The sequence below is a fragment of the Sphaerodactylus townsendi genome, linkage group LG03 (genome assembly GCF_021028975.2).
Source record: "Sphaerodactylus townsendi isolate TG3544 linkage group LG03, MPM_Stown_v2.3, whole genome shotgun sequence".
Taxonomy (NCBI): Eukaryota; Metazoa; Chordata; class Lepidosauria; order Squamata; family Sphaerodactylidae; genus Sphaerodactylus; species Sphaerodactylus townsendi.
In genome coordinates, this window is record NC_059427.1 from 153,035,761 (window position 1) to 153,059,108 (window position 23,348).

Here is a 23,348-nt window from a genome sequence, read left to right on the forward strand (position 1 = left end):
CCAGGTTAGTGGCCATAACCCTTTTTAAAGCTATCCAGGTTAGTGGCCACAACCACCTCCTGTGGCAGCATATTCCAAACACCAATCACACGTTGCGTGAAGAAGTGTTTCCTTTTATTAGTCCTAATTCTTCCCCCCATCATTTTCAATGAATGCCCCCTGGTTCTAGTATTGTGAGAAAGAGAGAAAAATTTCTCTCTGTCAACATTTTCTACCCCATGCATAATTTTATACACTTCAATCATATCCCCCCTCAGACGTCTCCTCTCCAAACTAAAGAGTCCCAAACGCTGCAGCCTCACCTCATGAGGAAGGTGCTTGTACTTGTACTTTTGGAGATGGCTGCAGATGTTTGCATCAAGTGCTTCTCGTTCCTTCAGCTTTAACTTTTAACAGCCATTTTTTTGGCTCAGCTTCCACTTCCCAGTTTGGGCCCTGGGGGGCTGGTGTGATTTTTGGGGTTCAGTTAAAAGACATCAGAGTGGAAAACCTGAAAAAATGTATTTGTCTTAAGGCAAATAAAAACAGACACAAAGAAGAAGAGTCTGGATTTATACACCACCTTTTTCTTCTGTAAGGAGTCTCAAAGCAGCTTACAAACCCCTTCCTTTCCTCTCCCCGCAGAAGGCACCGTGTGAGGTAGGTGGGACTGAGAGTGTTCTGAGAGAACTGTGCCTAGCCCAAGGTCACCCAACAGGCTTCATGTTTACGAGCGGGGAAACAAATCCAGTTCATCAGATAATAGCATTCTGCTCATGTGGAGGAGTTGGGAATTAAATTTGGTTCTTCAGATTGGGGTCCATCTGCTCCTAATCAGTACACCATGATGTTTAGTGTTTGCTCTAAAGGCTTTGTGGGTCAAACAAAGGATTTACAAAACATTATATAGGGTTTGCCCCCAGGGGCAGCTGTCAAGCTTCATCCACTCACATCAGGGCATTTCCCCAGGTAATCTTCAGTTTGCCTTCCAAATCCTCCTGGCCCAGCCTCCAAATCTTCAGACTGGAGTCTGTCAGCCTGACCCTGGAGCTGAGAAAGAGCAGTAAAGCAATAAAGCCTTATCTGTAGAGAAAACACATAATGCCGTACACATTGCATGGAGAGTGTGCTGTTGACATTCTTGAAAGACTTTATCTGTTGAACTGCTTCCTCTAGGGAAGAACACAGAGAATCTTAAACATGTTTTACTGAACAGATCTGTGTTTGACACTTGCATTACAAAATGTCTTTACTAAGCCTGTTATAAAAAAAATATCCAGGGGGGGTCTGTGCCTCATCAGTATCCAGTATACACTGACCATTTCTTCAGCACCTTGGATTGCCATATTCTAGTATTTCCGAACGCTTTGACATTCCCACTCTATGTGACAGCAATCTTCTTAAAAGCATTTTAGACCACCCCACCTTCTGAGATATACAGATTTTATTAATCTTCCATTGTACAGAGCACCTCTATGGTGCCATTTTACAGCACTTCTCCCTCAGATTTAAATGAACTACAAATGAGGAGCCCTTTTAAAATAATTTTATATTGCTTGCGTAAGGGATTTTATTGTCATTTTTAAATTTTCCTGATGATTCCTTTTTCAATCTGAAGTGACCCGGAACTCTTGAAGTCAACTGTTGACTTATGCAGACTATTTTCTTGCTGTTGAACTACATTTGAGGCTGTAGGATTTGCCTGTGCAAATTTTGTTTTATTTATGCCTATTAAAGATTAATGAAATGAAATAAGGATTTTCCCATGTTTCCTGTAATTTCTCATTGTCTGCCTTCCACCCATTTTTTTCATATAAGATTTTTTGTGCTCACTATTATGCATGCCACTATTATAAATGTGGGTGATATAATTGTGCCAATATTTTTCTGACTTGTACATTTGATTTTGGCTAATTCTCTTAGTGTATTTTGTTTCTTTTTGGAGTACAGAAAACCAGTGACATCCTCCGTGGTTTTTCTTATGCTACCTACTGTTATATCTAATAGTAAAATAGCCGGTCCCTGCGTGGATTATGAATGGCAACAAAATCAGGCTATCGGCAGGCAAGGCACAGGTCTCTACATACTTGGGGGTCTCCCTGTGTGTGTAGGAAAAGGACTTTGCAGATTAACTGAAAGAAAAGGCCTTAGAAAAGCTGGGTTTGCTCCAAAAGGCAGGGAATGCTGGAAGAAGCTGAGGGTCTGCAACTCAGTGGCTGACCTTGGGACAAGTCACTTTTACAGCTTGACCTACCTCTAAGGGCTGTTGTGGAGGCAAAATGGGAGGAGATGTGCATGCCACCTGGGCTCCTTGGAGAAAGAGCGGCGTAAAAAGGGATAGCATGAACAGCCAGACAAAAGCCTGTGAAAGCTCACAGGGAGGTGACGGCCTTCTTCTGGTTGTCCCCAGTCATGCAGAATCCTGAATGACTCCGAGCATGATGTTCCTCTTGTTACTGATTGATTGGTATATCATTGCTGGGTCTGTGCTGTATGGATCTTTCAACTCCTGTTCCCATCTGGCCTTCCTATAGATCGTATGTAATCTCACCTTTCTCACCCAAAGATAGGAACGTTAACTTCTGAAACAGCCTCCTGGCCACAGGGTGCCACAAGGAGAGGAAGATGCCCTGGAAATAGTAGTAAGATGTGTAATCACTTCTTGTGCCCAGTGACAGAGGAAGGCAAAAAATTATACCTCCCTAACTTGTTATCTGGGAGGGAAGGCGCCAGGGTATAGTCTGATCTCATCAGATCTCCGAAGGGGCATGTTAGTCAATGACAAACCACCACTTCTTCTCATTTGCCTTGAAAGCTGCTTGCTGGGGTTGCCACAAGTCAGTTGTGACTTGTATGCACTTAAACATGTAACTTAATTGCTAATCCGAATCCTTTCTTTGCCTGAAACGTGGCTGATCTTCAGTTTGGGGGTGCTCAGGCGTGTGACTGGAGAGTGCACGATGCATCTACCTTGCTGAAGTTGTCAGCTTGGGTTTGTCACTTCCTGGATTGGAGACCTTTTACAAACCCTGTGTGTACTACTTATAGTTCCACAATGAAAGAAGGGGTGGATGCATTCAAGAAATAACAACATCCCCAACCCCCCTTGCTGAGGACCACTTTATGCATGAGAAAAGCTTTGCTGGATCTGACCAGTGGCCAAGGCGTCCTCCAGAGCGGGGAATCAAACCCGGTTCCTCCAGATTAGAGTGCACCTGCTCTTAACCATTACACCACTACTGCTCTTAACCACTACGCCACTGCTTTGCTGCACAGAATGCCGTGCCCCGAGGAATGGGATACCCCCATGAGATATGATTTTGCTGATGGGGGAAGATTCTATCAGCAGTTCTGTATATCAGGGATCCCCAACATGTTGGAGCCTGCAGTCACTCTTTGAGTTTTGTGACAGGGTGGTAGACACAAAATGGCTGCCAGAGGAGGTGGAGCCATACATACACACACCTATAGAGGAAGCCCAGGAATAGGAGAGAAGAGGCATAACCTAAACAAGTATAGTGGGGGAATAAAACCAATACTGTGATGGCAGTTGCTGGGTGAGTGACATTATTAAAATCTGTGCAGCCATTCAGAAGAGCCCTTCTGGGATAGGGCGGTCTATTAAATATAATAAATAAATAATAAGATCTGGGCAGGAGCCATATCTAGCCCCACCCACTTTGTAAAACAATGGGCAGGCTTCAGGAAAGGGGTCAACAGTAGCCACAGTGCCAATTGACACCATGTTGGGAGCCCCTGCTTATATATTATGTATTCCTGTCTCTATGTCATGTACACACTGCAACCCTATATATCACCCTCATGCAGACTTTCAAGTACTGCATAATTTTTGCTCTGAAGGTTTTCTTTTTCCTTGATGAACACACTCTGAGCAGCCAGCAGCATTCTCGGAGATTAGCTGGCCCAGAGTCTCTTCCATTCCTTCCACAATTTTTATGAAATGTGTAATTGCAAATTTCAGAGGGCAACATGCATTAAAAAGTGGTTCTGCTGAAGGAGAGTTCACTGTCGAGTGAGCTGGCTTCATTTCTTTTTAGCAAACTCATTTGATCTGCATTTAAGTTTGCATCCAAATGAATGTGCAACTCAACAGCCCAGGAGGTGGAACTTTTCCGCTTCAGCTGTGAAAACTGCAGAATGACGTGGATGGCCTCAGTAAGACTGCAGCGGTAATACTGGTGGGGACCAAAGACAGTAGAAAGGCATTACCAAGTGGTAGGGAAGGCTTTGATTATGTGTTCCTGCATTGCAGGGGGTTGGACTTGATGGCCTTTGGGGTATCTTCCAACTCTATGGTTCTATGTTTCTAAGTCTGAGTTACATCTAGAATTCAGGGACACTTTTTTCTCATCTAAAACTAGCCAGAGGCCATCATGGAAGTGCCACATGTGAAGGGGAGGGGACATAGCTCCGGGCTCTGCATGGAGGTCTGAGCATAAGGGGATAGTTTTCTGCTGCATTACCAATTTAAGCACCGTTCTGCATTATGGCTGACCCTCCCCCAGTGGAATTTACAGTACCATTGTTGGTTCCACGTGTACTAATTCTGTCCTCCTGGGGAGAAAATGGCTTCTCGTGATCCAGGGCAGTGTTTGGATTTAAAGAGTGAGAACAACCATACCTACATGAGTACCATTTAGTTGATCCCAGTAAGGAGTTTTCAAGTCAAATGAGAAGCTCAAATGGTAGTTCACCATCGCCTTCCTCTCCAGAGCCTTCCTCAGTGATCTCCCACCCAAGAACTGGCCCTGCCTAGCTTCTGGGATCTGATGAAATTGGGCTATTCCATGCCAGCGTCCTCCCCAGGAGCAATCATAGAGGTTGCAATAGGAGCATCACGCATGGACCTCGGTTTCTGGTTTGACTTGGGACATCCAGCTATCTCCATCTGATCTGGAGGGACTGGGCCTGCTTCAGTGGTTTGTTGTCACTGATACCTGGCCTTTTGTCCTTTTATACCTACACAGAATTAGGATGGCTGGGAGTAGGTCACTCTTTTTAGACCAGGAGTCTGCAATCTGTGGCTCTCCAGATGTTGGCAGGGGCTGATGGGAATTGTAGTCCATGAACATCTGGAGAGCCACAGGTTGCAGACCCCTGCTTTAGACTGACTTTGGAGACAGGACAAAGCAGCATGCTTCTGTCTTGTTGCTTCTGATTTGGGCCATTTGCACAGTGAGAGATGAGTTTGTGACCCTCTTCCCACTTCTCTGCTTGTATCAGAAGACTTCAGGATGTGGCCAACCATTTGCTCCTGATCCTCCAAGTTCTTCCCAGGTCCAGCAATACATAGAAAGGACTTGGTCTTTCACTTTGCGCTGGGTATTTTGGGGGTGGGGGAGGGGAAGGGTTTGCCACTACTGAAGATAAGGGCAATCCTAGGTTATCTTATTTGCAGACTTCTTGAGGCTCAGCACATAGTCTCAGCACATAGTCTCAGCCTTCTATGGCTTGTGAGGCTTTGACCATAAAGAATGGTGGTAGGGTGGTTGGTGAATGGACTTGCTAGGATGTGAGCTGAGTCTGAGTCATTTTGATTAATTTATTATTTATTTTATTGGATTTATATCCTACCCCTTCTCCTCTAGAGGCAAGCTCAGGGCAGCTTGCAATACAAAACCACATCCATCATAAAACCAGTTAAAACCCCATCAATTAAATAACGCCACCACCCTCACATCTTTTATTGGCGACAGTCTAATGTGCATACTCTCCTGGTTGATTGACCCAGGAGGTGGGACCGAAAACAACAACAAAATGAACGCAACCCAATAAATCCCATAAATAAACAAATAGAGACAGCTAGAACAGGGAGTGCTAGGAGAGGGTAGGGAGGCCAGCAATAATGTAACTGCTGCCTCAATTATAGGCCCCATCAACAATAAATGAGTAACAGTTGTTGCTGAAAACAGGGCCAGCTTTTGGGGATGCCTGGAAAGAGTTCTCGGGGTACCCCAAAGCCCACTGCTAATCTCCCCTTCTTGCCTGCCTACCCTCATGCCTGACCTATTTGTGCCGAAGGTCCCTTCCTCCTCTGTTCACTTGCAGTGCTGTCCCACCCTCACTCTGCAACACACCTACTCACCCACACTGCCTACACACCTGGAGCAGGGCGGTGGGTGCAGCCAGGCATGCCACTGCCACGGCCACCAAGAACACTGATCCTTTGTACACCACTCACTTGACCTTCAGCTGCACTAGGCAGCATTTGCAGCTGGGAACAGAGGTGGCAAAGCACTCACTGGCAGGCAGTGGTAGGGTGAGGGGGCAGCCGTCAGAGGAGATGAATGAATAGAGAGTCAGCAGTAGTGGGCCCTTCCAGCTGTCTCTCCTCTACAACTGCTGATGACAAGCCATCCCTGAAGCATCTTATTTTGGAAGGCGAGGCTGCCTTAGAGGATGCAGGCAGTGCCTTTTTCTTACTAAAGCCCATCCCCAGTACATCTTGGGGAAAGGATCTCCAGTCGGAGGGTGTAAATTCTAGCCAGGCAAATCTTGTTTCTTTTTTGCTATCTGAAAAAAAGAAAAAGCTGAACGTTAAGCTTCTCTAATGTGCCCTGTGAAAGGAAGCATCAATTGCTTCCATGTGGATCCCATTAGATTTTGTCTTTCCAAGAAACATCCAGCTATCACGCAGAGCCCTCCCTCCGCCCCGCTCCTCTGGCAGCCCGTGCCTAGCTAATCGTCCTGGCAACTTCCAAACTCTCTCGTTCGGATTTCTTCGTCTTAACTTCCATTTGTCAGGCCCTCCCCTTTGCCTCGACCCCCCTCCAAGACAGCTTGTTCGCTTTCCCTGCCAAAAGTTTTATTAGTGCATCTGGTTCCATACAGCCTGTAAGTGCCCCCAGCAGCAAAATTTCCCTTCCGCTTTAAGAATTTACGCCGCCGACCCCGTGCCAGCTCTGAGAACAGCTGCACATTAAGGCTATAAAAAGCCTGTGTGCCGTTGTCTTCCTCTTCTAATGGGATCTTAACCTCCCCTAAACGGAGAAAGTATAAAGTTGTATTGCTGCTGCCACCCAAGTTTCCAGCATAGCTGCTGTGCCGGCTGCAAGAGCTTCAGAGGAAAGGTTTGGGTAGCGTGAAAGGGTTGCTAATGGGGGCACAGTTGGATCAGCACCTTGGACAGCAACATCAGGTTAAAGTGGGCTCTTTTTGCTTGCACTGCAGCCATTTTGGTTCAGGTGGATGCCAGGTTTTCAGTGCATAAAGCTCTCCCCCCTCCCCCCCCCAAGGCCCACTTAGCAGCTTGCGCTTCAGGACTGCAGCTGTATTGCATACGACACAGCCCTGCCCCCAATGCAGCTCTCGGTGTCAGGGTAGGTCTATGTTTTCACAAGGCCGAGAGATGTACATGCTAATTTCTATAGCAATTTGATGGCTTGGAGTGTCTTGCAGCCATAATTCCAGAAGGGTAGCTATGCTTATCTGTTGCAGCAGAAATAAAACAAGAGTTTTGTGGCACCTTAAAGGCTGACACTTTTTTATTTCAATGTAGGCTTTCATGGATTAGAGCCCAATTCTTCATCTGGCAAAGTGGGGTCTAGTCTGTGAAAATTTATGTTGGAATAAAATCTTGTTAGTCTCTCTTGCAAGGTACCAGAGGAGGTTTTATTGGTTTGCTCTTTTGTGGTAATGGTTTCATTCTTCTTAAAAACAACCCTGGGCAGTCTATTGTGTTTTTACCAACTGGAGAACAGAGGATGAGATGAGGGACTTGTCCAAGAAAGTCTTTTGAGTTTGAGATAGGAGGGGTTACAATCTGTACTTCGTGGTCCAAATCCAATGGCATCCATTGGTGTAACAAACCTGCTTTGGCTGCTGTGCTTGTTATAAGTGTGTGGGGCAGCTCCATTGGGGCGTGGATGGCATTATGTTGTAGGAAATGGCATTGATTTGGGTAAAGGGACTAATCTCCCTTCCTGAGAGCCAGCGTGGTGTAGTGGTTAAGAGCAGGTGCACTTTAATCTGGAGAACTGAGTTTGATTCCCCGCTCTGCCACTTGAGCTGTGGAGGCTTATCTGGTGAACTAGATTAGCTTGTGCACTCCAACCCATGCCAGCTGGTTGACCTTGGGCTAGTCACGGTTCTTTGGAGCTCTCTCAGCCCCACATACATCATAGGGTGTTTGTTGTGAGGAGGGAAGGGAAAGGAGTTTGTAAGCCCCTTTGAGTCTCCTTACAGGAGAGAAAAGGGGGGGATATAAATCCAACTCTTTTCTTTTCTTCTTTTCCTTCTCCTTCTTCTCTGTCTCCTTTCAATTGTGCTTTTTGAAAAGCAGAACAAAATAAACTCAGAGAAATGTATTTTCTTTCTTTTTCATGCCTGCAAGGGATGGGTTAAAGTGGGGATCTCTTCTTCTATTTGGATTCTCTTCTTCAACCCCAGGTGCAGCTTTGGGCAGTCAACTCCTGAGATTCTTTCTGACTGTCCAGATCAACCATGCCAGCCAAGCAGCTTGAGCTCTCTTTCACTGCTAAGCAAACCATCTACTGCCCTCCATACAGTCTTCCTAAATCTAGGCGGATGGTCAATAGGCAACTCAAGGCGGAATCCAGCCCCCCAAAACAACTATGTGTGGCCCCTAATAACTGCACCAAATTTTAATCAAGGTTTGATGGTAAATGTTGCTTTCCTTCCACAGCAAGAATAAAGAAGCAACCAGATTTTATATATGCTTCCTCATATGTTATTTTATAAATTGAGATCTATTTTGTACTCATGCTAAAAGAAAAAAATCTTGGTAGATCAGCCCTACGATCCATCTAGTTCAGATGTTTACTACAATGATTGGTTGGCTATTCCAGAAAGGCCACGTTGGGTTATCCATAGTGACTGCCCAGATACTCAGAAGTCCCTGTGCTTCCATCCTTTAAAACTAGCAAAACGGTATCTTGCCTCTGAACATGGAAGAACAGTATTTTGTAAGGTCATCTAAGTCAGTGGCTATCATTACATCTGGTGGCAGTGAATTCCACAAGCTACACATGCAGTGTGTGAAGGGGTGATTTCTTTGGTCTGCCCTGCATCTACATTCACTTCATTGGTTGCATGTAATTTCACGTGTTTTGGGAGAGAGAGAAAACATTATCCAGTTTTCCCCATTTCATACTTCTCTGTAACTAAATTTGAACTTAGGTCCAGAATGTTGCTCAATAAATCCACATATTGTGGCCATGTACAGAGAATGAATTCTCCTACAAACCTTGCGCTACCCTCCACGTTTTTAGAACCCATCCAATTGTGAGAGGGTTTTAAAAACATCCCAACGCAGAGGATATAAATTGAGATCTTGCAACACCTCACAAGATCACAGTTGGCATTGCTGGGTTACTGAGCAACTCCATTTGCACAGGAAGATTTTAGCCTGGATAGGTACTGAAAGCACCATGGGGAGGGGAGAAAGAAGCAAAAGGTGGGAGAGGGCAGTAAGTGTGGGGAAGGGGAAATGGGAAGGAAAAGAGTGAATGACAAATAAGGAGGTGGTGATAGAGGGAGCAAAAAGTGGCAGGAAGTGAAAATAGTAGGCAGCTAGGGGGAGGGGGAAAAGGTAGTATGGAGACAATGGGAATCAAATGGGATCTCCCTCCTTTGCAAATCTCATGGATCCCAATTTAATGATTTCATAATCCTCTAACAAACATCCCATTAGTATTCCCCCCCCCAAACTGAAAATCCCTGAACTCTTTAGCCTTGCTGATATCCCAGATAATGCCTTTCTGAGCATTATTGAAATTGACCATCTCTGCCTAGCCACATTACAATGTAGTCGTAAATGGAAAGAAACAACCAGAGAGACCAGTGTAGCTTGTGAGTGAAATAGAGAAGTCGAAAAGTAACCTGGAATGGCAGAAAATAGAATTTGGGATATTTTGCTGATTATTTGTTTTCAATTGGGGAAAGAAGGTGGCATGACAATATGAATATATCCTGATGTAGAAACAAACAAACACTGATTACTGGGTTTTGTGGGTTTTGCAGGCTATGTGGCCACGGTCTGGTAGTTTTTGCTCCTAACGTTTTGTTCACATCTTTTTGCTCCTAATGTTTTGTTCACATGCCTACTCAGAGGCATAGATGCAGCAAAATGTTAGAAGCAAAAATTACCAGACTATGGCCATGCAGCCCAGAAAACCCACAACAGTTTACAGATTCCGGCGGTGAAAGCCATTGACAGTACAAACCCTGATTTGTTAGATTTTCTCAGACATGAATTCCTGGATGCCTTCGTCAGATCCAAATTATTCATTTTTTTTGATGAACTAAAATAAGAAATTGAATAGAATTGTACATATCACTTTGTCTAGGGCTAGTGGTTAAGAATGGTGGACTCTAATCTGGAGACCCAGATTTGATTCCCTGCTCCTCTACATGAACCTTGCTGGGTGACTTTGGGCCAGTGACAGTTCTCTCAGAGCTCTCTCAGCCCCACCTATCTCACAAGGTTGTGTGTGTGTTGGGCGGGGGGAGGTGATTGTAAGTCTCCTTGAGACTCCTTCAAGGTAGAATAAGGCAGGGTAAAATCCAAATTCCTCTTCTTTCATCTTCTTCTTCTTCTTTATCATCATCATCATCATCATCATCATCATCATCATCATCATCATCATCATCATCATCATCATCATCATCATCGCAGGGCTTCATATATGCCTATTCTCCTTATATCGCCACAACAAAATGGGATAGATAATTACCATTTTTTAAAAAAAGTTGGGAATTCAGAGAGCCCAACAGACCATTTTAATACCATGATAGTCAATTGCTGATTTTTTAAAAAGAAAAGCTAAAAAAAAAACCTCAATAGCATTGGGGTGGGAATGACCACTACCCACGAACTAAGGCTGGAAAATGGTGAAAGGAAACCTGCCACACAGAAGCCGTTTTGACAGCATTGTGTCAGCAGCTGCAGTTACAGTGGAGAAACCAATCAAGCCCATCCCTGTATGGAAAACATCGCATATATTTGTCCTGGCTTTTAAAGCCTAAAGTTGAGTGTGGGGTATTTTCATTCATTTTTGCTGAGGCTGGGTTATATTGTTAATGGCTCCAAGCCTCAGCAATAGAATGGGATCTTTATCAAAAACCATGAACCGTGGAAAGTGTGAAGCATAGCAAGAGTTCTTTTACACACTCTAAAATGATGTGCTTTTCATTCCATCGCCTGGTGCATTTTGCAACTGGATTTTACTTTCGTGAGAAATGTGGAAAAAATTCACTTGCAAAACAATGGTAAAAGTGCATTACTTGCATGTGTGAAAAAAAGTCTCCTGTGTCCCACCCGCTGAAAGCTTCTGCAGAGGAGATAAGGAAGCAGATGAAATGTATTGACATAAAAAGATGAAATGTGTTGACATAATAAGGCCACAGATATTCAGGTTTCTGCATAATTTCCAGGAGCTGTCATTTACAGTCTTTGCCAGCAACCAGAAAGTAACTAATCAGGGAACTGGAGATGCATTATTATTCCAGCTGAAGAGCAGCAAACAGGAGTACAGAATGGCTCCAATTGGATGAAATGTTCTCTCAAGCTATCAGCAGGGCCTCCACGCTTTGGAGTGGTGAAACCACCACAGGCTTTGGCTTTGTGCACACCCCCTGAAACAAAGTTGGAAGAGTTTTTCTTTGCTGGTTGTGGATCCCGGCATACCTAAAGTCTCAGCCTTCCAATAAGGGAGTTATTCAGCTGGAAAGGCAAGCCAAATCTCAACCACCCAGAAAAGTGCTTTTCGTTTCTGTTCCCTTTAAATTTTGCATGGAGATAAAATGTTTCCCTATGGTTACCCGAGGAGGTTAAAAAGCCCCTCCTTCTCCCCTCTCATTCCTCCACCCAACACTCTAAAAAACATAAAAAAAAGTCTCCAAAACATTTGAGCCTCTAAGTGGTGGCTGGTTGGCGATTGGATCCAGGTTGAAAATGTGGCGTTGCAGCTACATTGTTGTTGATTTCCCAAAAAAAGCTCCTCATCCTTTTTTTTGGTGTAATGGAATATGTTAACTAGAGGCAACCCCTTTAATTAAGAGCAGCTTAAAGCAGGTCTCTTTTTTTTATTATTAACCCTCTGACCTTTGTCAGTAATCATTGTACTCAAGTAAATTATTTTGCTCTTTTCCTGTTGGCTTGGAGTTTAGCAAGCTGGATATATTTTGTCCCATGTGCTTCCTCTAGGCCAGGGCTGGTAGTGTACCCCCACTAACATCTCTCAGCAATTGTCTAGAGCCTGTAATAGGCATTTGCCTCCCGCACCCCCCCCCCCCCCCCCCCAGAGGATGTTCTCATGTGCAGAAAGGCACCATGGCGCAGGGTACATTGAGATGGGGACACCTATTCTTTCAAGGGGATTATCCCTCCCTCCTCCCTGTGGAGAGCCAGCTGGTGTAGTGTGGTTAAGAGGAGCTGCACTCTAATCTGGGAGAACTGAGTTTGATTCCTGCTCTGCTACTTCTGATCTGTGGAGGCTTTCATCTTGGGAACTTCAGATTAGTTTTCAGTGCACTCCAGCACATGCCAGCTGGGTGGACTTTTGGCTAGTCAAGCAGTTCTATGGAGTTTCCTTCCTCAGCCCCACCCACTCCACAGGTTCTTGGGGGTAAGGGGACAGGATTGTAAGTCCCTTTGGGTCTCCTTACAGGAAAGGGGGGTATAAATCCAAACTCCCTCCTCCTCCTCCTCCTCCTCTTCTTTCCCAAATTAATCATGCTGGCAATAGAGACCTGAGTATCTGTGGATTCCAAATTGGAAGCAAAAAATGGAAAGGGACCAAGATTAGGGGTACTCCTTGGTTACATCTGGAGGTGGAGTGGTGGGGCAGAAACTTAGCAGAAATGGGGTAGTTAGAGTGAAATTACAGATTGCTGCAGCTGTCATTCAGGATCAGATGGCCAAAGAGTGTCCCAAAGAGCTATTGGAAGGCCTGGGAAAAAACCTGGAAGACATCCATTTAAAATGTGTGTGGTCTCTCTTTCATAATATTTTTCTAGCTTTGCAAAGGAAATACTAGAAGTGTTTAAATGGTGGAGAAAACATTTGGGGAATATTTTAATTTTGGAAAAGAATGAAAAGAGAATATTTTAGTCATTCAAAATGTATAGTATGAAGAGTTTAATGCAAGATGATCAACAATGTTAGATAATGAAAAGTGAAAGTCTTGCAGGGACTTGAGGGGGCATCATTTCCTCCCCTCCTTTCCTGTTTCCCTCTTCCTGAATGCCCCATAGTCTCTCACCCATTTCCCTGGATTCCTCTCTCTCTTTCCCAAGCTTACCAGTCGACATTACCTTTCTCTTTACTCCCCCTCTGTCTTTCATTTTCATTTCTTCCTTCCCTCTGGCAGCCTTTCCCTGGGGAAAGTCTGGCCCAGTTGTGCAGTGCCAGCTGGGCTGGGCTGAATTGTGTGGTTATCTGCCAAGCTTAGGCTAGTTGCACAGTGGAGAAGCTGCAAGGACTTGCGAAGGCACCTCACTTTCCCCTTTATCTCCCTCTCTACCATGTTTCCTTATCTCCTCTTGGCAGCCCCCATATCCTCAAATTTCTCTATTTTATTCTTCTTTTCTCACATACCAACCATCTGATCTTTTATCCATATTTTAGTTTTCAGCTTTATCTATTATTTATTTACTTCATAGCTAAGGCTGCCAAGCTCCAGATCTCCCATAATTACAGCTGATCTCCAGGCGATAGAGATCAGTTCACCAGGAGAAAATGTCCGCTTTGGAAGTTGGTCCCTATGGCATTATGCCCCATTGAAGTCCCTCACCTCCTCAAACCCTGCCCTCTTCAGGTTACACCCCCAAAATCTCCAGGTAGTTCCCCACCCAGAGCTGGCAACCCTACTTACATATTCCCTGCCTTTTGCAGAGCCAGCGTGGTGTAGTGGTTAAGAGCAGGTGCACTCTAATCTGGAGAACTGGGTTTGATTCCCCACTTTGCCACTTGAGCTGCGGAGGCTTTTCTGGTGAACCAGATTAGCTTGTGCACTCCAACACATAGCTAGCTGGGTGACCTTGGGCTACTCATGGTTGTTTGGAACTCTCTCAGTCGTTCCTACCTCACAGGGTGCTTGTTGCAAGGGGGGAAGGGAAAGGTTTGTAGGCCCCTTTGAGTCTCCTCCTCCTCCTCCTCCTCCTCCTCCTCCTCCTCCCTGTCCCAATGAAAACCAACACAGCTGACATCAGTCTCTTCTCATCCATCTTATCTTCAAAACCACACTGTGAGGTAGGTTAGTTTGAGAGTGTGTGATTGGCCCAAGGGCTTCCAGTAACTTCCAAGGCCATATCAGGGATATAAATCTGGCTCTCCCAAATTGTAACCTGAAACTGCACAACACTGGCTTATGTGGGGAGACTGCTGTTCAGTAATAGCAAGCAGACGGGCCTGGAGACGTCATGTAAAATCACGTGGTAGCGAGTCTTCCGTGGTTGCTGCTGGGCCTGGATTCAATTAGTTCTCTTTTAGAGGCCAGAATAGCCCAGGAAAGGGCTATTTATTTATTTATTTATTTATTTATATATTCGGTTTATAAACCGCCCTCCCCCTAAGGAGAGGGCGGTTTATAAACCATTTTTACGGGCAGGAACCAAGAACAATACTGTTTTGTTTGTCTGGTATAGGACACTGAGGGCATTTGTTTCTCAAAGCTAAAGTCATGTGAGCAGAGGGGCTAACCGCTGATTTTTTAAAAAAGATTTCAGATTTCAGATTTTTTAGTGAACTTAGGCATTTTTCAGGTTTGTAGAATATCTGTTGTATCTATTCACGGCTCCGGTCTCTAGATCTATGTATCCATGGATTTGGTCATGTTGAGAATTAGATAGACTGATATTGCCTCCGTTTTGAGAATATGTACACAGCATATTTTCAAGCACATTTTTATCATTTAAATGTTTATGCACAGTTACTATGTTGCAATGTGTATGTTATATTACACAAACTGTTCAGTTTTTTCAATGTTATGAAATTTATCTTGGTATCCAAATATGGTAGTAGTTGTTCATATGGTGACTCTAAGAGGCTGTTCCTTTCTAAATAGTATTCTTTCTGTTCTTTATTTACAAAATGTATGCCTAATTTCAATTTTATACTCGGCTCCTGCACCCAGTCTCTCAGATGATAAATCGAGACATGGAGTAAATTATTAGGCAGTTTCCTTTGAAGCTCACTTCCTCTAATATTTCCAGTGATTTTTTTTGCTTCCTAGAAAATTGAGAGGCCTTTATCGTCAAATGAGTATAATTCTTACATGCTAACCGAGTTCCCAAAGGATGCATTTTTATGTCATGTCAAAGCAGAAAAATCAGTACATAAAGCTGCTATGAAAGTGTAAGTATTCCATAGGATTTCAATATTTCCAAAATGCCATGTTTCCCTCTCCCTCAAAAAAAGGGGAGGGATATTCCCACCCCATAGGCATCAGCATTTCTAGACATTTTGCATCTTTAAACCAAGTGAACAGCAAATATGTGGCAGGATCATAGGGCGCAGAGGGAGTATGGAATGGGGGTATAAATCTGGCTACACAACTAAAATTTTAAAAGCAAGAATTTGATCTGAACCAGCTGGGAGATGTTTATGGTCAGCCTGTGCATTACTTTGCACCTGGATTGCTTCTGTTCCATTCTGAGCTCCAGAGAAGTTAGCAGGTGGTGGTGTCAAACTTTCCGCTGACCCTCCAGTCATTATGGACTACAGTTCCCATCATCCCATTCAAGCATCATGCTAGCAGGGGATGATGGGAACTGTAGTCCATAACTTCTGAGAGAGCCATGGAGTTTGACAACCTATGGCTTCTTAAGCACTAACTTGTTCGCGAGTGGAACTGTTGATGGAGACTCCAAGACACACAGAAGTCTGTGGAGTGGGGAGACCTCTATGGCATTTGTGATGCTTAATGTAAAAGGGTCTGGAAGGCATTGACGCAGAGGTAGGAAGAGGCAGAGGAAGGAAGAAGAAATCCTTCTCTATCTCCATCGACACCATCCTAATCCATCTAGTAGTGTATTTATAAGGTGCTTCCCCTAAGGAGCTTAGACTCTTCTCACCGAAGAAAAGAAGCGTTTGGATTTATACCCCACCTTTCTCTCCTGTAAGGAGACTCAAGGTGGCTTACAAGCTCCTTTACCTTCCTCTCCCCCACAATAGAAACCTTGTAAGGTAGGTGGGTTAGGGTTCACCAGATAAGCCTCCACCACTCAGGTAGAGGAGTGGGGAATCAAACCTGGTTCTCCAGATTAGAATCTACCTGCTCTTAATGACTACACCACGCTGGCACTATGCTGCATCAGAACTAATGATGGATGTTACTAAGAAGCCCAGATGGAGGTTACGAGGGCCACAGTATTTCCCTATTTCCCCCTACCTGAGTTTTTTTATCCCTTCCCTGCGCTTTTTTTGTAAAATAATTGAGGGGAGGGCAGGCAGCATAATATAGCGCAACCTTGACAGATCTTGGAGGGAGACACCAAGGAAGACACTGCAGAGGAAGGAAATGGCACCTCTGCTTCTCACTTGCATTAAAAGCCCCTTTCTGGAGTCACTGTAAGGTTGCTGTGGCTTGGCAGCACTTTTACACATTTGTTTTTAAGAGAAATGCTCATATTTCCCCTTAACTTCTCCTTAAATTTCTCCCTGAAATCCAACATTCTTTTTCTTTCCCTCTTTTTGTTGAATTTGAGCCTTGTGTTAGAAAGTCATTGTATGGTTGAATGGTACTTCTGACATTTCTGGGCCGCATCTGTGGCTGGTATTTTCAGATCTGTGGCTGGCTCCAGAGATCCTGAAGATGCCAGCTACAGATGCGAACACAGAGAGAATGCTGCTAGAACACGGCCATATAGCCCGGAAACCACACAGCACCCAAGTGATTCTGGCCGTGAAAGCCTTCAACAATTTGGAGTCTGTTTTGAATCCATTCCATTCTGGTCAAAACAGAAATTCGAGGCAAGGAGGGGCAAGAAGGAAGGTTATGCAAAAATTTCAGAATTTCACTTTGTAGATGCTCAGAGGCAGAGCAGATCTTCCCAAAGCTTCCTGTCCTCTTGCTACAGCACTACTCTGTAGTGTGTCATGTAAAACACCCCAAAAGGATGGTCTGAGAAACAAAAATAGAGAAATGAATGGCTCTATCTAAAATAGTTAAAGTTGGAAAAAAGGAAACTCCCTTCCCACAGTGGTGCTAATAAAAAGCCATCTGAGCCAATGGCCCTTATCAAACAGCAGTATAATCCAAAAGTTGTACGAAGAAAGTACTTTTTCTAGAAGAAGAAATGTTTGGATTTATATCCCCCCTTTCTCTCCTGTAAGGAGATTCAAAGGGGCTGACAATCTCCTTTCTCTCCCCAACCCCAATAAACACCCTGTGAGGTGGGTGGGGCTGAGAGAGCTCCGAATAACCGTGATTAGCCCAAGGTCACCCAGCTGGCATGTGTTGCACAAGCTAATCTGGTTCACCAGATGAACCTCCACAGCTCAAGTGGCAGAGTGGGGAATCAAACCTGGTTCTCCAGATTAGAGTGCACCTGCTCTTAACCACTACACCACGATGGCTCTCTAGACTTGTATTTACCACTGGTCAGTTTCATAAGGTGACCCCCAAATTCTGCACTTCTCTAGTCACTTTCTTTGCCCGGGGGGGGGGGGTTGTGTGTTCAGCCCCTTAATTGTGGCACCCACTCCTTGAACTTACGGGGCAACTGTTTGACCCGCCATCAGAGCCTTGCACAGATCAAATGGAACCCTGCCACTGTTCAGCTCCTCGCCAACCCTTGTCTCTAGATAGGATTTCTCATCCCCTGCCATTCCCCATTAACCGAACCATCCATTAAAGGAGAGAGCTGATGATGCGGCCTCTTAGAGCTGCATTAGCAACACGCTCCCCTGTCGCGATTAATGATTTCTACAGTGACATAATGATTAGCCAATTATTGTAAAAGTGTTGCTCGTTTTCCCTTGGGCCTTGCTAATTAGCTCTGCGCCCAAGGAGGACCCAACGCAAAACCTTTTGAAATGCCAGTCCTTTTGTGGAACCCCGTTTTTTTCTTGGCAACTGCTTCCATCGGGCACTGGGGTCAACTTTCCTTAACCCCTTCAGAATAGTGGCACGTCTGTAGGACTGAATGGCACAACATAGAGGCTCATATGCTCGGGTTAAATTTGGTTTTGCTTTGGCGGAGAAATTTCAGCCAGGAAATGGGAGCTGCTGTTTTCAATTATTGAGCAGCTTCCTACAGGTTTTAAGACCATCCCGAGCAGGGTGAAGAACCAGCCGTGGAGAAGCTCACCTTGGTCACATCTTGGAATCTCCACTTTCAGAAGGTTCATGGTACTTATTGCCCTAGTTAATAGATGCCTGCCCCTGTTTCTTTCACTGCTCCCATCCCGAACTGAGCCAAACCGAGCCCTTGGACCCAGCCAGTGAAGACACAGGCCTTAGAAGGGATATCCTTCACATCCTGTGCCAGCTGTGGCTGGGAGTGAGCTGCACCACTGCAGTGTTTCAGCACCCTCTTTGCAGTGCTGCCTCAAGAGCCGCTTGGCCAGAGAGCCAGCCCTGCTCAGAAAGCGGGGTTAGAGGAGACCGCAGAGAGCTGCTTTCAGTCTGAACAGATCATACTGGCTTGGACAGACCTATGGGGCAACTCTTGAGAGCCAACATAGTGTAGTGGTTAGAGTACTGGACTAAGATCTGGTTTGAATCCCAGTTCTGCCATGGGATCCTTGGGTCACTCAAACACTCTTAAGAGTAACCTACTTTGCCAGGTTGTTGTGTGGACAAGAGGGTGGAAAGGAGAACAGTGTGAAGTGCTTTGAGTCCCATTGGAGGGAAAGGTGGGTGTCAGGAAGGGTCTTTCTGACATCAGAGAGAACTCTGTCATGTTAATGGACCTTTCCTTTCATTTCCCCACCTTCCCTTGATCTGCATCATGTAGCGAACTAGAGCAGGTACGTAGCTGCAATGGGGACATCCGGGGTGGCTTGTCCCGGGCACTGCCATTGCAGTCACATGGGGAGGCGGGGGCGGGGCATTTTGGACATGGGGAGGGTGCATTCAGGCAGTTCATGCCTCGGGCACAGTTCCCCCTCTATTCGTCACTGAACTAGAGGCACCCAAGAGCCAACCCCGGTCCTTATCTTTCACACTGGCCTTGAGGAAAGTAACGGCAGTAACATTCCTGTTCTATTTTATTCTGTCTTTGATATGTGGTGAGCAAGAGGGAGTGGGGAGGAGAAGAGGCCTTGGGGATAAAAGGTTGTACCAAAAGTCAGTTCATTAGAACTGGCTTTCTCCAGCCATGCCATCCGACGTTTGCCAATAGAGGCTTCTGATTTGAAATACAGAGTTTGGTGATTGTCTACAGATCCGGGACTTGACAGTGGGGTACAGAAGAAGTAAAGAAAAATAAATTACAATAGATTTCCATACGCTTAACTTGTATCAGCAAGTAACAAATCCAGGTGCTTAAATAGTGCAATCCGAACTAGAATCATTCCTTTCAAAGATCATAGATGACCACCTGTTTCGAAGAAACTCTATTTAGGATTAGGATTGTGTACCATTTTCTCTGGTATTTTTCAGGTTCAGATTTTACAGTTAAGCAATTTCTCCCCCTTTCCCTCCAAAAAAAAGAAAGAAAGAAAAGAAACCCCACAAATCCTCATAATAGCTTCTTGACTTTTTGGGGTCCTTTTTTTGTTGTTGTTGAAAAATTGAATCTATTGAACTTGAAAAATTCCTGTTCCTTCTAGTTTCATGGAACTGGGAGACAGCAGGCAGAGAACCGAACACCTTCAAATCCACATAAACACCTCCAAACCCACAAGGGTGCTCGGCTCCAGCCTTCAGCTCTGCAATTCCTGCCTCCTAGCTCCGTGTGGACCTGGGAGAAAGCAATGTAGGTGGCAGGTCCGAAATGACCCTAATAATAGCGGGGAAAAAATCACCATGATTCAAGGGTCTGCTTTTTGGCATCCTTTAAATTGCTGCCTTTTGTGGGTGGAAAAAGGCATATTCCCATTTTTTGTTCTTCGTTTCAGTTAGCTTTTGTTGGCTATCCATCCCTGCGTTGTTGCTATAATAGATTTTCTGCTGGAATTTGCTTCTCGCCTTCCAAAACTTGGTCAAAAATAAAATATTGGGGTGGATCCTATCCCAATTCTACCACACCATTCAGCAAAGTTTATTCAGTTACTCATTTCTCTAGTATGATTTTTATATCTTGTCTTTCTCAAATTGGAAGCCTTCCTTCCGTCTATGGAATCTTCCTGTAACTTAAGTGGCTGTTCTGGTGGAAGAATTGTTTATGTTGGAGAAAAGCTGCTTAGATGGTGGCTGGATTTCCACACCTCCCATTATTTTCTTGGTTTCCAAAAAAGCCAAGCCAGATGGTTGGTTCAGTCATGGATAGAAGAGTTGGTTTTTACACCCTGCTTTTTCTCTCCCTTTAGGAAGTCTCAAAGTGACTTACAATCACATTCCCTTCCCCTCCTCACCACAGACACCTTGAGAGACAGGTGGGGCTGAGAGAGTTCTGAGAGATCTGTGTCCAGCCCAAGGTTACCCCAGCAGGCTTCATGTGGAAGAGTAGGAAAACAAATCCAGTTTACCAGATTAGGGTCTGTTACTCATATAGAGAAGTGGGGAGTTGAACCCAGTTCTCCAGATTAGAGTCCACTACTCCACACTGGCTCTAGCACAACCAACTTTCTGTATGGTGTCCATCTCTACTTCCAGAATGAAACCAACACTGAATTTTGGATGCTTTGCACATGGAATGACTGTACAGACTAAATGTGCAGTTACATATTTCTTCAAAATTGTGCTTGCCTATTAACAATAAGAGGGACACATTTGCAGGGGACAATCAGGAGAAGGTACATGATTCTCCTCCTCCTCCTTCTTTGAAACTATTGGTTGGGTACTCCCCTACCCTTATTATTATTTTTTGGTCTCTCAGCCAGGTGTGGAAGGAAAAAAAAGGGAAGGAAGGGGGGTTGTTAGGGAGAATCAGATGGCAGATTAAGGGCCAAGCACATTTTCTTTGCACCTGCCTCCCCACCCCCACCCCATCCTCTATCCTTCGAAACCGAAATCTTGGCTTGCAGACTCCCAACTCTTGTCCTGAGTATGGCAACTGTCCAGACCCTTCAAGATTTGCTGATTAGTTCTTGGCAGAAGCAGCTGGAACATCGGGAAATGAAGCTTCAGATGCTTGATCTAAAAGGGAAAAAGGGGTTGGTGGCTGAGTGAGAGAAAGAGAAATCCTAGGCAGTAGCCTGTTGCCTGGTAAACAAGGCCTTGCGGTGCAGTGAGCTGAGTAAACTGCTCTACAGAAAGGGCAGCGCCCTCTTGGCTTCTTAAAGCCTTATCCAAATGAGTCCTGTAGCTCACCTGGGCTCGGTCATTTGCTTGGCTTACCGTCTGCGAAGAAACGGGCTTTAAAAAAGAAGAGAACATAAAACAGGGGCAAGCAAGGAATGATTACGGAGGGGTTTTTTTCCCGCTTGAGTCTGTTGTTTTCGGAATCTGCTGTCAGATGTTAAGAGAGGAGCCAGGTGCACAGAATCTGGGCATCGGAGTCTGGCATTTGATGTCACCAGAGACTTGAAGCTGCCGCAGCTCTGTACATTTTGTCTCCGCTCTCCAGGCAGCCGGGAGGAGTCGTTTGGAAGGACACGTTCAGAAACCAGACCTGCTCTGCTTGACAAGCTCATAGTTTTCTCGCGTCTGACGCATCGTACGCTTGCGCTGCTCATTTATCGACGGCTTTCAAAGAGCGGCATTTCCAGCAGCTTTGAATCCGTGCAATTTGTGGCATTCAGTGTGGAGGCTTGGTGCATAGTGGCTGTTGGTACATTCTCACAAATCCGCGGGCATGCTTGAGTTCTGGATCCCCCAGGGTCATTGTGCGTGGATCATCTTGCTGTCTATGGACTATGTGTGTGTTTAAGTGCCATCGGGTTGCAGCCGGCTTGTGGTGACCTGGTAGGGTTTTGAAGGCAAGAGAAGAACAGAAGGGGTTTCCCAGTGCCTTCCTCTACATAGCAACCCAGGCATTCCTTGGTGGCCTCCCATCCAAGTAGTAGCTTCTGATATCTGACAAGATCAGGCTAGCCTGGTTTAGGTCCAGTTAGTACTTGCACGAGGGACTACCAAGGCACACCAGGCTCAATATGCAGAGGCAGGCAATGGCAAATCTCTGAATGTCTCTTGCCTTGGAAACCATATGACAGTGGTGGCAAACCAATGGCACTAGATGTTCATGAACTACAATTCCCATCAGCCCCTGCCAGCATGGCCAATTGGGGCTGATGGAAATTGTAGTCCATGAACATCTGGAGAGCCATAGGTTTGCCACCACGGCCCTATGAGCTGCCATGAGTCAGCTGCAACATGACACCACTTCATACATTCACACACACAAGTCTGAGTAAGGTAAGATAGAATGTATTGTATGTAGCCATAGGCCATAACAACACTAAAATAATATAAACAGTTCTTATAGGTATTGGCATAAAAATTAGCATACTAAGCAAATTTCAAAATACAGATAAATCTGTGATCAAACCATATCATAAGAGCATCACATGATTCTAATTTACCAAGTTACTGCTCCTTTTGGATACCTACTTCACATTTTGATTGTTTAGTCAAGGCAAAAAATGAAATACCGTACCAGAGATAAATGGGGCAGAATCTGATCACAAAAAGGTGGGTGAAATTAAACTCAGTAATTTCATGGCAAGAAACTTACTTCTGGCCTCTTTGTATAGAGGACAGAATAAAATAGGTTGTCCAGGACAGGTGCACCACATATGCAAAGACTTAAGCACAAGTCTGAGACCCTTTCCACACAGCAAATTTAGACTGGGTTGCAGCTGGGATAAATAAACCTGGCTTAGCCCCATGGACATCCAGCGCATTGGCTGGGGTGCGCACCTTTGCACGGAGGTGCTTTTTCCCCCTAACTTTTTTTGTAAACTTACTTCCCTCCAAAGCGCAGCTACACAGGCAGGCATACATGCTCCCCTTGCTGGAGCAAGCAGTGCCTGTGCGCAGAGGCGTAGCTCCAAGGTGATGGGGGACATGATGCACCGGCGCGTGCCCCTGTGGGGGCATGGTGGGGGTGTTCCGGGGCATGGCAGGGGTGTTCCGGGGTGGGCGGGGGCATGGCAGGGGCAGACGATGCACCAGTGCACCGGGCACTTTCCCCCCTTGCTACACCTCTGCTTTTGTGACTCCGCAGATGGCAGCCAGGAGGGAAACAAAAAAAGTGCAGCTGCACAACGTGTCTTGCAACTGCAGCCATTCACACAGCCGTGGCTGTGAAGTGTATTAAAACAAAATAATCACTGAAAT

At 45.1% G+C, this 23,348-nt stretch overlaps 1 protein-coding gene across 1 annotated transcript in view; it reads left to right on the forward strand.

The window, feature by feature from the left end:
* The window catches only part of LOC125427940 (noelin-2-like), a 101,447-nt gene that overhangs the window by 23,059 nt on the left and 55,040 nt on the right, over positions 1 to 23,348 (forward strand). The gene's annotated exons all lie outside the window — the stretch shown is intronic.